An 18,138-nucleotide genomic window follows, 5' to 3' on the forward strand; every position below is an offset into this window, starting at 1 on the left:
CTTCTCTTGCACACCTTTTTCACCATTTCTGTGAGTGAAAGCTGCTTAGTCACCTCTGTTGCAAGACCTTTTGCACCTAATTTCCTCACATTTTCTGCAAATATAAAATTTAAAGACCTTAGGCAAAACTGATGCTTCCTAGGTAATAAAATCTAGGCATCCAGTGGTTTATTCCTTGTCCACATATTCCTTTTAGGGTCTGCAGGCACTTATAACACCAAGACTCATTGCATTGCCTTCCTTAAATGTGCTACCAGAACATCCAACACTCCTGTCACACCACCATATATTGCTCTAGGCAATCACCACCATGGAAGAGTACCTGCCAGTATTCAGGTCTGTCATGATGACATAATTCCTTTTTTCCTCCTGCATTTGATGTTTGCCCTTGCTTGACTTAGTTTGTATGACCAGGGGATTCTGTTTTCCATCAGATATTCTGGGGAGGATAATATTCTAAGTGACACTGCACTACTTTCCTCTTGTTGATTTCTTTCCCATGCACTGGGGAGAACATAATCTTAAAATGAGCATTTTACTTGTGCTGTTCATTTAGAGCGTTGGTTGTTGGAGCAAAGATCAGTGAAATACAAAAATATCCATTTTCCTCTGAGCTAGAGGAGTGATCCCAGAAACAGCTGTGGCACGAGGCTCTTCACAGGGCCCAGCTGACTCTGCCTGCTCCCTTGTCCCACAACAGTGACAAGTAGCAGCCAGTCTGGATTGAAAAATGTTAGGGACCTGTTCTTTATCATTGCTTTGTTCTGTGGGCTGGGTCATGGGAAAAAGGGAGGAAGCATCATCAGTATTCGCCAGTGGAAGTGAATTTAGCAGGAACAGGGCTCGAGTGAGGATCCAGCCTTTCATCAAGAGCAGAACACTCCCTCCAACTTAGCCTCACAGGTAACCCGTGCAAAGGAAAAAATGGAAATTTCACCTCACTTTCTTTTCCTCTCTAAAAAAGTGGATAAAGCTAATTTCTTTCTTTTCCTGCAGTATCTTCTGATGGAAATACTTGCATTTTATAAGTCTTTTCTAGAGCAAAATCTGCACATTTGTTCAGCTTAGACTCCAAAATTCTAAATAATGTTGTTTGGATTCTCCTCGGTTACAAGGGTTTGGCCCTGGCTATGCTGGTGTGATGTCAATCAAAGTGGAAAAGTCATCTCACTTTACTATTTCTCCATCCTTGATTGTCTTTCTCTGCAGTTTATTCCTTTGAAATTATATAGAGATCTGTCACATGATTATTAGGTGGTGTAACTAAGTTAAGCAGTTAATAATCACTTAAATCTCCTTGTTATGAAATTCCATGCAAAAAAAGAGAAGGTATAGCAAAAGTTTATTTGGAAAAGCAAATGTTTCAGGTTGGTATATTCATTAAGGACTGCCTAATAGTCAAGTTCTTGGCACATTATTGTTGTAACTTTTCCCAGCAAGACACAGAAATTGGCAAAGAAATCATCAAAGCACATAAGCATATGTCTTAAGTAGATGCTTTAAGTTAATCATATGGCCAAGTGCTTTGCTGAATTGAGAACTCTACACTACACAGTGACTGCTTCCAGAGGTCTGGCCCACAGACAAGGAGTGTAGGACTGACAAAAGGAAAAGCAAACTTGAAAATATTTGATAACTACCTCTGCTTCAGACAATATACAGTCTTAGTGGTGTAATGAAGCACAAATATAAATAAAAATATAAAACTATTTTACTAGTCAACACCTATCCACAGCCTTGTACTCAGCCCATAACCATGGAAAGACATCCATGAAAAACAGGCAGAGGCCACATGGATAGAAAGAATGTAGGAGCAGGCAAAGGTGATTTCTGGGAGGTGAGGACAAATGACACAAATGACATGTCAAGGCTGATGCCACCGGCAAACCATAAAGGATGGTTGCTGTAAGAGGGTGAGAGGCATGGATGAAACAGAAATACAATTCTGGCAGAAGGAGAAGCTTTAAGCAACAGATTGGAAGAGTAAAGACCCATGAACAATTAACTTCATGCAACCCTTCTGGTTTGACTTGTTGACATAAATGGGCTGTTATAGTAGCAGTGATTGAGAGCACTCTGCCTGCATCCTCTTCCACAGCTCACCTGATCTATGTAATCATCTCCACACCATTTGTGAACATATATGAAGAGGCATTTTGCTCCATTTCCATATGCAGGGATACTTTTAAATTCTGTGCTTCTATCTATTGTTCAAAACTGATCCTTTAGCCTATGAGCCTGGCCTGTGATGCTACTATCACAAGAGTGTTTGAAGTGTTTTTTCCAAATAAAAGACAGGCACAGACTTTTAAAAACACTTAAAGGACTGTTGTTCCATGAAACCTGTAGTCTCAAGATAACAGAGAGATAAGGCACTCACTGGAAGATTCTTCTGCACTTTCTGATAGGAGTGTCAGGAAGAAAGAAATTAGCTCTAAAATGGCTTTAATGACAATGTAATTTTCCAAGAAAACAAACATCATTTTCCACACAAAGTTCAGGGGGTGCAGGATTGTAGTGGAAATCAACTTTTTTTTAATATGCAAACAAAGTACTCAGTAAATATCAGCATCTAATCACGCTATTTTGCAGTAAGAAAGTTCTCTCTATAATGGTTCCCATGGCAGGCATGCATTATGAGAAAGAAATAATTTTGAAACAAATTATCACCTCTAAAAACATAATAGCGAGACTGAGGACTGCTTTTGTTCAAATGTATTTTCTGTTTTGGGATGTATGACTTATTAATCATCACTGTACAGGGAAGTGACTCCTTCCACTCCAAAAAAGAAGATTAAAGTTCAAACAAGGTGGACTCAGATTCTTATCCTAAATACATGAATTTATGAGGACAGTTTCTCCTCTGCCTTCAGCATAATCTTTCTGTATTTAAGCAATTTAGCCAAGTATAAATGAGATCAGCATACTTTTCAGACACCTGCAAGGAAAACACTCAAATAGCAGAACATAATTTCCATACAATTCCAGTAAGTGCATTATGCTGGTAATTTAATGACTAATTGCAAAATCTATTATCTTGGAGATGAAAAGATTTTTGGAAGATTCAAGATCAGATTTCAAGTTTAAGTAAAGCAGGAAACAAAAAAGAACAATGAACTAAATTCTGGTAAACACATGCATGACTCAAAGTCCTGCAATAGAAACAGCTGTAACTTCCACACACATTAACATGATTACAAACAATTACATGATATGTGGGAAAGTTGAGTTCTGTATCAAATGCAATTAAAAATTTTCAGAGAACAATTGAAAATTAAAAGGACAAAGAAGCAAGTAGCTTTGCCAAAACTGAGCAGCAAGTGCCTAGAGGACCACAGCAGTAACAATTACCAGGCACCAGCATCTTCCAGAGCCATCCATCAGAACTGCCAGGTGTGCAAAGTGTCTCAGGCACTGGACTGTCTAAGGCAACTTTCTCAGCAGTGCACAGATAAAGGAGTAGGGGCACAACAACCCAGGAAAACATGGAGAGCAAACTCTTATCTTAGAGGTGGAAGAGCTTATAAATATTGTTATGGGGACCTGGCTGTGTGAGAAACCCGTGGTTGCACAGTGGGACAAGACAGTGACTCTTGCTGGGTAAAATCTGCCTCTGAAGAAAAGGCCTGCTTATTTTGAAGACTCAAGTTGGACAGAAATAATGGAAAAGTCTTCTAATGGCTTCTCTCAATGGACTAATTTAGCCTCCTGTACCTATCCTAATGACTAGAAACAGAAATTGAATATTTGGGGCAAGAAAAAGCATGCTGAGCTAATTTAGAGCCATTTTTCAAATAAGCTTCTGAGCCAGTGGTTGGTATTGGACTTGATGATCCTTGTGGGCCCCTTCCAACTCAGGGTATTCTAGGATTCTAGGTTTCATCGACATTTTGGTAAGTTTGAAGTATTTTCCCTTTTGTCTCCGTCTCTGAAAGGAAAATAATCTTCAGTTTTCTAGACTGTACACAAAACAGCTTCAAGTGCCCAGAAGGCATAGAAACATGCAAATCCTTGGCCTCTCTGGGAAAAAGAGTGTCCTGAGAGCAGTCGCTGAAATGCTGGAAACCATGAGCCATTAGTGGTATTGGCATAGATACACGTAATGTAAACTGGCAGCACAGACTCAAAATATTAATACCCAAGCAAAATTAACTCTGCACACTTGTAAGTACAAAGAAATGCCAAATAACTGCTTTGCAAAGAACGGTAAAATATGATTAAATAGAGAAGAGCAGATGATAAACACTTTGAAAGGAAGAAAAGTTGTGTTGGTGCCTCCATTTTCTTCTGATCTTGCTGGCCTACTTCTAGAGATGTACACATCTTATGCGCACAGCTTATGTGCACAGCTTATCCCTTGTAAGATATCAGTGTGTTAACTTAAATGATGCCAGTGCTTTGGAATCAGGCAATCAAGGATGATAGCAGATCTGTTGTGCAATGCTCACAGGCAAGGGAAGGATAGACACCAGCTAATTCAAGAAGACCGCAGAAGACTAGCACAAAGAAAGTGCATTTGGAATTTCATTTGGAATTAAGTTAGCATGCCCTTACCCAGTGGGACATGAAGCAGATTTCAGAACTGCTCTTACTACACCACCACCATTTTGTATAAGATCAACATTTACACATACGCAGATAATAAGAACAGGAAAGGTTTTCTATACACACAAATCTTACCTCTGTCAGAGACTCCAGGGCATGATGTTAGTCATCCCTGCAGTAAACTCTAATCATTCAAGGTTATAATTAGACAAGCAAGCAAAGGTGGGCCAAATATGCCTTTTAAGAAAATCAAACCCAGTCTCTTGGCCATTCAGGTCAAGCAAAGCCAGAGTGGGAGGCACTGGGAAGGGCAGAAGTGAGTCCTGACATTCACACATGCTGGAAAGCACAAGATTCCTTCTGCTGTTTCTCTTCATTCTACCCCAGCTCCTTTGTAACCACCGATCCTTCTCACAGCTATAATCCTGCCTCCATAGGACCCTTCAGCCTCCACCTATTATCCTGCTCCTAGAGGCTGTTTGGAAACATCTCCTCCACAACCCACCCTGGGAGAGGAGGGGATAAGCATCCTCCTCGTACTCTCCACAATGAACAGAAGAAAACCAAAAGAAAAAGGAGAAAATGAAAAACGGTGAGCATCTTTAGTTCAAACAATCAAGGAAGACAAAACGAGCATGGGGAAAAGTAATCTGAATTCCATCTGTAAATGGGAAACTAAAAGCAGAGGAGAAGTCCTGAGAAGGCTGGTGGAGGAACCAGAATGGCAATCTATCTCTCCTAAAAGTGATGCAGTGTCAAGCTCAAATATTATTTGCAATATATAAGATTTAAGACAAAGAAAATAAGCATGTGTCTAATAACCAGCATTCAGCAAGTAGTTCAGCCATGTTTTTAAAGCCTCTCTAATTTCTTTCTTTTCCTGCATCTAATGTCAGATATTTACTGAGATCTATTTACTTTCCTTCTCAGTCCATGCAGCTATCAAGTATAAGGACCTGTAATTTACTAAAACATCTGGAGTTACTGGGGCTTTTTTCCAATACTGTCTGTTCCCTTTGTCTTATCCTTGTGCTTTTCTAGTCTCGCTATGTGAAAGCAAAAACAAAATTAATATCCACAGCCAAACTGAGGTGCAATTCATGAATACAAACCTAGAGAGGGATAAGCAGAAACTCCCTCTGCTGTCATGCATGGCATTCATTTCTCTGTTAATTAATGCCTCTTTTCCCTCAGGGTTGCTTTGTCCATTGATAATTTCTCAAAACGGCTCATTATTTTATCCAGCTGATTATATTGTTGCTTTACAAAAGGCATTTATTATTTTTCATCCTAAGAATTGCTTTTACAGCCCCAGTGTAGAGACAAGATGTTTTGCTCTTGTTCTTCCTGAAGGACTTGTATTTTAATCAATTCACAACATAATTGCAGTGTTTTATATAAACACCAACCTAAAATTTAGATCTTAACTAGAACATTCCCCATTCATCCAGTTAAGTGCTTCAGTGTTTCCCAATAGTTTTGTGTTTGACCATCTAATGTTGCTTAAGGTATTTTCATAAGGCAGAGCTATTTTCCTGGATAGAGAACTGAAGCAAAGTTATAGAGTTCATCAAAAGAGCAAACAGATCCAGATTTGCACCACTGATGGGGGTTGAGCTTGTGCCCCACACAGCCCAGGATGCTCCCAGGTTTCCTGTGCCAGCACCAGCTCCAACCCAGTGCAGCCAGCCAGGCTCACCAGTCACTGAATTACAGCTGCTTTTCCCCAGGGGTCAGGGCCACATACTTCTGCCTGTTAAACCCTTTTGTTGCATAAAGCATGGATGGGGCTTGGAGCAGTCTGATCTACTCAAAGGCGTCCCTCCCTGCCCATGACAGGGATCTGGAACTAGATGATCTTTCTGCTTCTAAAATTCTGTCTTGTGAAGTGGCTGTTATTTGACAGGGATTCATTTTTTTTCCTATAGAATTTAGTTCAGCCTGCAAGATGTGGCATGCCATTAATATTCTTCCTCTAGAAGGATGCTTGGTGCTCCCCTGGAGAAGTCTGCCAATTCATTCTGGATATTGGCAACAAGCTGGTTCTTTCTCAGAAAGCCAGGATGCAGATCAAACAGGAACAGCAAGCAGCAATAGATGTCCTCTTTGTCATGAACAGGTACTATAAATTCTTAAACAGGTTACTAAGCCTCTTTGTGATCCTTGACAATTGAACCAATTGTGGACTTGGCTATTTATTCTAATACCAGAAGGAGGAAAGAGGAGCAAGATTACACAGCAGTGATCTCATAATGTTCTCTCAGGATATCCCAGGACTGCAGTTGTGATTGTGTAGCTGGCACTACAGCCCTCTGCAATCTCAGCCCTATAGGAACGGGACTGGAAGAGCTTATCAACAACATAGAATGAAATGTCAGGAATAGTTCAGCTGTTATAAAATGGCATAGGTTGGAAAAAATATAGAAATTATAAAAAAGTAATTCAGGGTGAAAGGAAGTTCTTTTAAAAAGCTTCATGCTATCAAACTGTGAGAGAGAAAAGATCCTTAAATCCTTAAGATGGTCTGCAGCCTGACATTTTTCACTCCTCTTGGATTTCCAGATAGTTGTGATTAAGGAAAAAAAATACCTTGGCTATCAGTATCTGGTTCCTCTTCTGGGATCCTGTCTTGGCAGGAAGTAAGACAACCTTCCAAGACATGTTCTCCCTCCCCAAATACAACTAATTTTTGTTAGAAGACTAACATCATCCCGATTTCATGGCCGCTTCAGGATAAGATTGCCCACTTCTGTGTGTTGATTGGAATCCCAGGAAGCCATCTGTTCAGGAGACATAGGTTTCCCAAAGTACACCAACCTGCCATTTAGCTCCATCCCAGATTCAGAGACAAGATTACAACAGACAACCAATTTGGGTTCCAGCTGGTGATACGGGGCAAGGGTTAATTACACCTTTGAGTACTCCTCGATTTTGATAAGTATTAACTTACCAAGCATGAAGGGTCATTTAAGACATATTAAAAACACTGGGGAATAAAAGAGTTATTAAATTGTGTTGGTTTAGAGTATTCCTGTGATGTTATTTCAGCTCTAACAGTAATAAATTTGTTATTTGTTTTTCATACTAATATGTTTCCATTTACTTAGCAAAAGTGATGACAACAAAAGTTCTGTCAAAATGTCACTGGATCACACGAGAAAGTAAATACTTACAACAATGGTTTGTTTAAATTATCTCCCCTGGCCTCCTTGGGGTTAATTTAGGATCACTGGGTTCTAGTATTGTCAAAAAGAGCCTTTGTAGAATACCATATGGCTAAAAACATAATGAGTTTTACCAAAGTTCAGCAGAAGGTGTGTGTTTGTATGCAGTGACTAAGCATATGCAAGTAGGAGGCAATTACAGATGGCTGGAAATATGCTACTACTGCAGAACACATATGATGTTTTGTATCGCAGAGCAGAAAGCAGAAATGCTCCAAAGCACCAAGCTTGGCTACTAGCTAATACCCTGATTCTGAATTTGTGTTATTTAGGGCCACAGCATCACACTCAGCAGCTGCAGACCAGCAACAAAAAGTTGCTCACTTCTGCTTCTTAGACTGAAAACAAGTTAATGCAATCATGGAAAGTATGGAGAGGTAAGGAGAATAGACCAAGTGGGCAACAGTGTGATGCATCCACTAAAAGCCCCATTAAAAACAAAGGTATGAATTAACTGTGACACAGCCATGCTTAGAGCACTTAGGAAATTATATCTCTTTACTACATGTGCCAGTGGTTAGTCTGCATTCTCTCCTCCATTTTGGGGTTGCCTTATGGATTTTTTACCATACTACAGTGCTGAGATTGTAAAATGTTAATTTGAGGAGTGTTCATTCTCTTAGGTAAACTACACATGTGTACTGCCACTTTACCTAAGCAGTTGCTGGTGCATTGAGATATCAGCCCTCACAGTATTTGCCAATTTTCACCCTAACAGAAGGTGGAGGTGTCCTGGGGAAGATTATCAAGGGATTGCTTTGGAAGTGCTGAGTGGGAACTGTCATAAATGTGAGGTTTGTTGCAGAGGTCAGGGCAATAAACAAGTTGCAGTCCCTTCCCACCCACACAAAGGAATGGAGACTTGGCATTGGATGACAGGTTTGTATTTGGAAAAGAGGTATTTACAAAATAAACCCAAAACAACAACTTCAAAACCAAACCACAAACCACTCCCTAGTCCACCCATTTATGTTTCAAACCAAAGAACAATCCTACTGATGTCTACCAAGTGATCCAAGGTGGGCTGAATGCAAAGAGACGCCCTGCTTTTAAGAGAAAATAAGTCCTAAAAAGGATATCCTAAAAAGGATAGAAGGTATGAATAGGACCCACGCTACCGATCCCATCAGCTTTGCACTAGGCAAGAGAAAAGACAAATAACAAGGCATTTTATAGAGATATGAAAATATATTTATATTCTAAATAAAAAATATTATACGATACATTATGTATTATACAATACATTGTATTGTATAATATTATGATGTATCCTACATAATTATGTTTTATATAAATTATATATATAATTTATATAAATTAGAGCTACTCACTTCTTGCTTTATTTTCCTCTCTAAGGTCTATTTAGCAACATTCTTGTAGGGTCAGCAGGGCATAGAATTCTGCCTATAAGACTCAAAATTGCATCAATCAGTGCAATTGCATCTTGAAAGTCTGGGAAAATGAAAAGAAGCAAGCATTTCCCACTTGGATGTAGGAGACAATATACATTAGCATACTCTGGCCAGAATTTGCATGTGCAACAAAACCCTAAGAACTAAGTCAAACAGAGGCCTTTTTAGGAAAAGTTACTCAAAGAGCATTCACACTTCCTCTGTTAGGGAGTAAGACCCATATACAATGATGTGAAATAGGCTCATCCAGAGGACAAAAATGAAAACACTTTTTTTTACTGTAAATTGCTCTCTGGTGACTTGATGGGAAGCACAGACTGACTGTCCCCCTGGTGGGCAGTGTGAATGGCCCCAAGTGCCAGAGATGTTCATTCTGGTGGAACTGGTCATTGAAAACATCTCAGCTTGATCTTAAGCAAGCTAACAAAGCTGCACTCTGAGCAAGTTGAGGTCTACTCCTCAGGGGCCCACGATCTTCATTGCCTCATAGATTTCCCCTCTCAAGGCTTCCATCTTCTGAGTGGCCATCAGTGATGGTTTTAGTGGGGCTGGCAGCACACCTTCTAACAGCCCTTCAAAGGGACTGAGAGAGGGAACCCCCGGCAGGATGAGCACCCAGCAATTCTGGGTCTAAGCAAACAGAGCCCTTGCTGCAGCAGGGAGTGCTGAAGCCTCCCGGGCTGTGCAGTGCTGCCAGTCACAAAGACCTGTGCTCCACTGAGAGGTAACGTGTGGTGGCTCGATGGGAACAACCTCTGCCAGCCTCCTGGAGAATGGCTGCAGATGGACATGGGCTGGACCTCAGCCATCCCAGGGCGTGGGATGAACTGGAGAACAGAGAACTGGAGAACAGAGTCACTCCAGGGTGGGCCGGAACAGCGCTTTCACTGCTGCCAGCACCCAAAAACTGGGCATCTTTACTGCTGGCAAAAAACAGCACTAGAAAAACAGCTGGAAATGTATTTTACTTCAAGGAGCTGATGGCCCTTCCCCCCCACCTCAGATGTACAGTGACTAATTTATTGACTCCTGGAAGAACAAGTCTTACTGCGAAGAGGAAAAGTCAATGGTGCTAATTAGCAACAAAGTGGTGTAATTGAATAAAAGTACTAGGAGAATCTTTGAATACACTGATCCTTGAGGGCAGAGTCACAGTCTTTAAATCCTAAGCCAATGAATGTATTAATGAAGAAAAAGCATCACAGAAATTGAGAAAAACAGATTGATTTATGGACTTTTTGGCCAGAAAATGCAACTACAGTTACAACTCTAGTGAGATTTAAGAAACTGAAGTTAGGCTAGAGGAAACTTCCAATGGGTTTAAAGAGAAAACTTATCTCTCAGGAAATGATTTTCTGTCAACTACCAAAAAAAATCTTTCATGTTCTACTGAAGAAGCAGAGATATTTTTAGACTACATAAATTACTGTTTTTATAAGCTCGATTCTATTTTAGTAAATAATATATCAATATCTGTGTTCCTAACTATAGTTGAAGAATGAAAAGCTTGTTTTTGTTCTGTTTTCTAAAGCATACTCATTTTTTGTCTTTATAAGATCAAGCATGTTTATCAGCCTGATAGCAATCTTGACAGTAGAATCAAGCTCATGAGTGCATTCTGAATCACTATAAAATTCATATTTACTGCTTTTTAAAATTATCTCAATAGCTTATGTATTTTTTTCCGACACTATCACCTAGTTTACTCAACTTAAAATGTTATCTATGACAGAATTATGAACGGATTAAGATGGTATCTGATTTTTGCTATGGTTTCTGTATGCCTCAGGAGCAATATTGAGTGAGTTGTTGCAAGGATACTTTTCAGGAAAATGCAAGTGTCCTCATGATAGCAAGTCAAAAAGAAAGCTACATTCCTTTTCAAGTGAAGGGCTATTCTCCTGACACAAGGAAATATGTGAAGAGCTACTCTGTACTGTGAGTTTGCTTTTTCAAATGAATTAATAACTCAAAATATATAATAATATAAATGTGTGCAAAGATAAAATAAAAACCCCAAGAGTTCCAAAATGCTGCTTTTCTGACTCTTGATTTAGGATTTTGATACACATCCAAACCCAGATTTAATAAAGCAGAAGTTGTTTGAGAAGAACAGCACTTGGGATTTGGCTGACAAGAGGTGATTCAGACTGAAAGTGATCTACAACTGTACTTCAGCCATGGGCACCTGACAGAAGGTAAGAGGTATCTCTGGATAAAGGGAAAGCAGCACTGCACATACTCCTGAGGTCCTACATGCTCCACATCAAACTTACTTAGAATGCTGTCTCTTAACAAAAAGTAAAGCAAAGCAAAAGGGCTTTAGATATCTGGGCAGCAAGATAAGTACTCTTGGGAACTTTACTATTTTCCAACAGACTTGTTTCTGACTTTGCATAGTATAAGAATTATATCATGTTGGCAACAGATTAACAGGAAAGAAATAGATGGGAAGTTACTTCTCCTTGCTCTGTTTACTTGAAATTTGCTACCAAAAATAACATTTAGAAATGCTTCTTCATGCAAAGCTATTTCTTTTCCAAGCTCAGCAAACTATCTTGATGATTATGTAACAATCATACATATAATTTGGTATGTTTCCCTAGTGCAGCACTCTGCCTAGCAGGTGAATGGCTATTACAAAAAATTGTTAGGGTTTTTTTCTGGTCTATTCAAATGAACTGAACCCTGTGAGGGAAAAACTGAACACATCAAAATGTTGCTTACCTAATTTTTTTCATTATAAAATACTGTATTCTAATACATGAAGGAAACCTGTTTAAGTTTTAGAATTACAGGACAGTTGAGGTTGGGAGTATCTTCTGGAGGTCATCTGGTTCAACCCTGTTGCTCAAGCAAGGCCACCTGGAGCCAGTTGCCCAGGATTGTGACTGGGTAGCTTTTGAGAATCCCCATGGATGGAGACTTTACCACCAGCTAGGGAACTTGTTCCACTGCACAGTCATCCTCATATAGAAAAAGCATTCCAAAGTACTATATTTCAGCATTTAGGATATTCTCATTTTAGCCTCAGTGTTGAACAGGAACAGCTACCCACTGTCGGCGCTGGCTGCTGCACAGAAAGCAGAACCATACACTGTGGGGTTTAAGCAGCATCTAGTGGCTAATCTTAGGTAGGCAGCCATCCTATTTAGCTCTATTTTCCCTTAATATATTTAACATCAGGAAGGGGAGAGATGCATTCCATCAGTTTTGATAAACATGATCCAACAGTGTGCTTGCTTTAAAAAAATCTTCACATATCACTACCTTTAGAGCCAACTAAAAGAAAAAAAAAAAACCCAGTCTACCAATCCCAGCTTAAAAACTGGAGCATATTTATGACTGGAAAAAGACTGAAGTATCTTTAATGAAAGAATGAAGAAATAATTTTCAAATGCATGTTGCAAGGCAATTTGTTTTCTATGCAAAATAGCACCATGCCATTCCAGTAAGAAGAGGTATCAAGTGCTCGCTCCACTTTTTGCAGATGTTATAAGATAGTTGGAGGCCCTGTGCACATGATCTTGTGTACAGTGATCATGAAACCTACCTCAGGGATGGGGAAGGCCATGGAGCAGATCACTGTGTGTGCATCGAATGGCATATGCAGGAAAACCAGGGGACAAGGCCCAACAAGCATGGATTTAGGAAAGGCAGGTCCTGCTTGACCAACCTGGTCTCCTTATATGCTGACCCACTTAGCAGATAAAGGAAAGGCTGTGGATATTGTCTGTCTGGACTTTAGTAAAGCCTTTGACACCATTTCCCATGGCATTCTCCTGGACAAGCTGGTTGCTCATGGCTTGGACAGGTGCTGCTCAGTGGATAAAAAACCAGCTGGATGGCCAAGTTCAGAGAGTGGTGACAAACAGTTACATCAGCTGGCAGCCGGTCACAAGTGGGGCTCCCCAGGGATCAGTACTGGGCCACTCCTGTTGAATGTCTTTATCAGTGATTTGGGGAAAGGGATTGAGGGCCCTCAGCCAGCTTGCAGACAACACCAAGTGTGATTGCTGATCTGCTGGAGGGCAAGAATAGTTTGCAGAGGGAGCTGAACAGACTGGATTGATGGGTTGAGGCTAATTATAAAAGGTTCAACAGGGCCAGGTGCCAGGGCCTGCACGTGGGTCACAGCTGGAAAGGCCTGGAAGTGCTGGACAACAGCAGCTGAACATGAGCCAGCAGTGCCCAGGTGGCCAAGAAGGCCGATGCCATCCTGGCCTGGCTCAGCCAGGTGTGGCCAGCAGGAGCAGGGCAGTGACCGTCCCCCCGTACCCAGCACTGCTGAGGCCACAGCTCCAATCCTGTGCTCAGTTCTGGGCCCCTCACTGCAAGATGGACATTGAGGGGCTGGAGCTTGTCCAGAGAAGGGCAGCGGAGCTGGGGAAGGGTCTGGAGCACAAGTCTGGTGAGAAGTGGCTGAGGGAGCTGGGGGTGTTCAGCCTGGAGAAAAGGAGGACAAGCAGGGAAATACTGCTCTCTAGAACTGCCTTAAAGGAGGTTTTAGTGAGGTGAGAGTCAGTCTCTTCTCCCAGATAACAAGTGATAGGACAAAAGAAAATAGCTTTCAATTGCACCGGGGTGGTTTATATTGGTTATTAAGGAACATTTCCTCATGGAAATGGTTGTCAAGAATTGAAACAGGGTACCTAGGCAAATGGTGGAATCACCATCCCTGAAAGTGTTCAGAGAATGTGTACATTTTGTACCTAGGGACTTGGATTGGTGGCGGACTTGACCGGGTTAATGGTTGGATCTCCACAATCTTTTGCAACTCAATCTCCATGATTGTATGACAAAGGCTTTTTGCCTATAGTAACTTCATTGAATGATGCACTTTGTCAGGTAAGTGACCAGCAAGCAAATCCTTGTAGATCTCGAAAGAATGATTGAAATTACTGTTCCTGGTTGTGTTTTGTAACATGCAGTGCAACTAAACACTGCAATAGGTTGTATGAGCACCACTAGACTGCTTCAGGGGAGTCAGCTTGAATTAATTGTTTGCCTTTCAGCAACGGTTTATGTTATTCCAGATAATACAGCTTTACAGCTCTTCCCCTTTTTGGAAGGTTGTAAAAAGTTTCCCAAGGAACCTCTATAAATAAAACTAAAGACATGAGTTGATGCATCTGATAAAGGACAAATTGTGAATGCCTTACACATTTTACTGAAATACAGCAAAACACATTTATCTGCTGATTCAAATAAGGGAAAACATGAGTTTTCAGCACTCAGTTCAAAACACGTTGCTCTAAGGTACTGAAAAAGTGGGAGAGGCGTTACAACAGGAGGTAAAAATCAATTTGGGAAAAATCAATTTGCAAACTCTAATACCCACAGAAGCCATAGGAGGAATACATCACATTCCTCTGACCCAACCCGTAGTAAGATTGCCTGGGGGTCTAAACTCTCACCTATTTGTTAGTCCAATCTATTTTTGTTTGTCCACACACCTGCAGTCAAAAGAAGACCCTATAAAAGAAGTCTTCTGCTTACACCTCCAGTACTGACCTTTTGTTTGCAAAGGTGATGCGGGTTTAACTTTAGCCTTCAGTATTCTGCAGAAGCTGGAAGGCCTGTTTTACAGCTGACATTTAAAAATGAATGTACTTACCAAGTACTCCAAAGTCGGAAACCCTTAGCAGACAGAAGGAAAATGAACACTTCACAAACAAATATCTACTGTCCCCTGGCTTGCCTAGCACATCAGCATCCATGGCACATGACTGACTACTTCAGTCAAAATGCAAAATTACCTTTACCCACCAGGAGATATACTGAAGAGAAATTGGCAGGAGCAACAGGGTCAGTTAGAACAGTGGCAGTGTACTACAATGAACATTTCCAAAGGCAAACAGACAACTCCAGACTTGTTTTCTGTTTAGGTTAAAGCAAGGGAAAATGTCAATGATTCATGTGCTTCTGAGTGACATACCTTCAAGGACAATTTCTGTCTAATGTGTGAGAATAGAGAGATAGTCACTTGGAGTTGTATAGTGAAACTTGCACCATTACCCAGCGGGGGTTATGGTATGCAGTGGTCTGTTGTAGTTTTACCTGTTTTTTTTTACTTACACAGTTATGACTAACTGCTTAAAAGGTGGATGTTACACCTTTGTATCTCAATTTAATCAAGCAGTTTGTTCTATTCATTTCTAAAACCTGGGCTCTAGTATTGCTAAAAACAAACCCCAACAAACTCAAAAATCTCCCGTAAGCAACGCTGCATTTTACAGATATAGAAAATATGTATCTCTTAAAAAACCCAGCTGTGTGATTCACTACATTCAATAACCAAGTAACATGGTTTCTCAGAGGTCTCTCTTCCTCATAAGCCCTGACATCTCTATTACCCTCCTCCTTTCTCCAGGAGCAGCACAAACATCTCCATTCACCTCAACATCCCCCTGTCCAATACCCCCTACTTCTTCTGTGAGATTCAACAGAGGTAATTTCTGTACCTCAGCAGTATCAGTACTTCTTCCACTAGGAAAGCTAAAGCAAATGCACATAATATATCAGAAAATGTGTATTCTATTGTAGTACCAATATTTTAGTAATCATTTGAATGAATAAAATGACATGAAAAGCTGTTACTCCATTTCAAAAGCTATAGTTTATAATCATAAACATCAGTGTTTTCATAAAAATCAGTGTGGATCTGAACTTTTGAAGGTACTGAAGACCATAAAGAACTGCCTGAATACCCATACACAGGTTGTATCAGTTTAAATCTTCTTTAAGGAAATTTGCTTCAAATGATGCAAATATCTCTTCAGGAGACAATTGGTTTCATGGCTGGTTACACACATTTTCCATGGGTCACATGAAAGCCACACCTAAAATAAGTATACCATACCTAATTTTGACTTGCTCTCAGCTTTAAAAATAAATGGCTTCAAAGTTGCTGCTGCCAGTTTGCATTAAAATGAGTCTGAGAGCAATCCTGCATTAGATCATTAATATACCTAACACAAAGTATCAACAGTTTTGAGATGCTCTGGAACTCAAAGATTCTCTCAGTAATTGCCTTGACCAGATAGAGAATCTTACTCTCTTGTTGGACCTGGTTTTTTTGGTTGTTTTGGTTTTTTGGGTTTTTGGGGGGGGGGGTGGGTGGATTTTTTCTTTGTTTTTGTTTTGAACTTTAACTCTTGAATGAGAAGTATTCTTCTGGATAGGGGAAGGACGAAGATTGATTGCTGAGAAAAATATAAAATGAGATTTACAATCTGCAGCACCAGTGCTCTAAACACTAGGAGCCACTGCGACTGACAGCCAGCAGGATGCTGCTGTGGGCACCTAACTCCTGCAGACACAAGAAAGGAAACAAAGAAATTATCAATGTCACTTCATATGTTTTTCTTCTCGATAGGAAAATGTTTCTATATATTATAATTCTGTTGTAGAAAACAAAAATATTTTCATGAGACAAAGTAATCTGTAGCTGTAGTTTGTTACAATCTGTAGACAGCCCAAGGTGCCTAATCTTAACAGAAACTGAAATATTAAATTCTGCCCATTTTTTGACTACAGACTTTTAGTGAGTAATGTAGCATGAAAGATTAACACAAAATATGGGTTTTTGAATAATTTTTAAAAGACAGATGAATGTTTTGACAAGATTTTATTGTGAAACATTGGATTTAGAAAAGGTACAAAATGTCAACGGTCAGATGTGTGCCAGTACAGGATTTCAATTATCTACACATGTGGACAGCTGAACAGCTTCACTGCAGAATGTGGATTTGGACAAACTATCTAAAAGGGGGCTGCAATATTCACAGGCTTAAAATACATAAATAACTTGAGCCAAAATGGCCATTACTGGTCAATGCTAATCAACATCTGGAAACAGGCTAAAAAGCACAATACAGTACAACAATCTCCTCGCAGATCCACGTTTAAAGAACATCAGTTTATTATGTCAACCATCTACTGCTCCAGAACATGATTCTCAGGACTGGGATTCAGTTGGCTAATTAAGGACTTTAAAAAATTAATGTTAAAAATGAGATTATGTAAGAAAACCCACAGGTATTTAATTAGAACTAAACACTCTGAAATACCTAAAAATTCTTCTGACTGGGATTTATGAAGTCAATTACCTCTAATACAGAACTTCTGCTTGTTTCTTTAAAATGTCCTGACTGCAGCTTGAACTGATATCATTAAGTAATCTTAATTCAAACACTTAATTTTGCTATGCATTTCTGTATTTTAAAACTCATTTCAGTGAGTATGGGTCACCATCAAAATGGAAAAATTGACCCAAATATTAAATCTGAATTAATAAAAGTCATAAATTTGTATACTAAAAAAATTAATAACAACCCCAAAGATAGCAGCATTCTCTACCCTAGTTTAATATGTTTTAAGAGGAGTTTTCATAAACTTACAAAGTTGATTTTAGGGTATAAAAATACACATATACTATATGAAACAAGATAGATTAAATTTTTCATATTTTTCAGTAGTCTGTTGCTGCTGGAGCTCATTTGAACTATTGAGAAAGTGTTCACAGATCAGTAGCTGGGTGAAGCCAAGGGTCTATAGATTTTTGTTCTTCAATTAAAAATGTGTAGTAGCTGTTTCTACACAATTAAGCTTGCTGAAATATCAACAGCTACCCTGTTACCAGTCAGTATCCAGAGGTGACTTAAACCTTTACCCATGTAAGTCTACTTCCTTTTATGCTGATTCATAACTTACCTTCCTGAACAGATACCTTGGGGTATACTAAATTATTGTTTAATAGAAATTTCTGAATATGACTCATGTCCATTAGGAGCAGAGCTAACCTTAAACTGATGTAATTTAGAATGAAAATCCACCCAAAACATTAAAACCCACCCTACGACACCACATCCGTTCCCTTAATTAATTTCAAGACTTCCCTTAATTAATTTCAGTTTTGGCTACTCTTTTCTCAGTGTGCATCTTCAGTGGGGGAT

The sequence above is a fragment of the Ammospiza caudacuta genome, chromosome 2 (assembly GCF_027887145.1).
Source record: "Ammospiza caudacuta isolate bAmmCau1 chromosome 2, bAmmCau1.pri, whole genome shotgun sequence".
Classification (NCBI taxonomy): Eukaryota; Metazoa; Chordata; class Aves; order Passeriformes; family Passerellidae; genus Ammospiza; species Ammospiza caudacuta.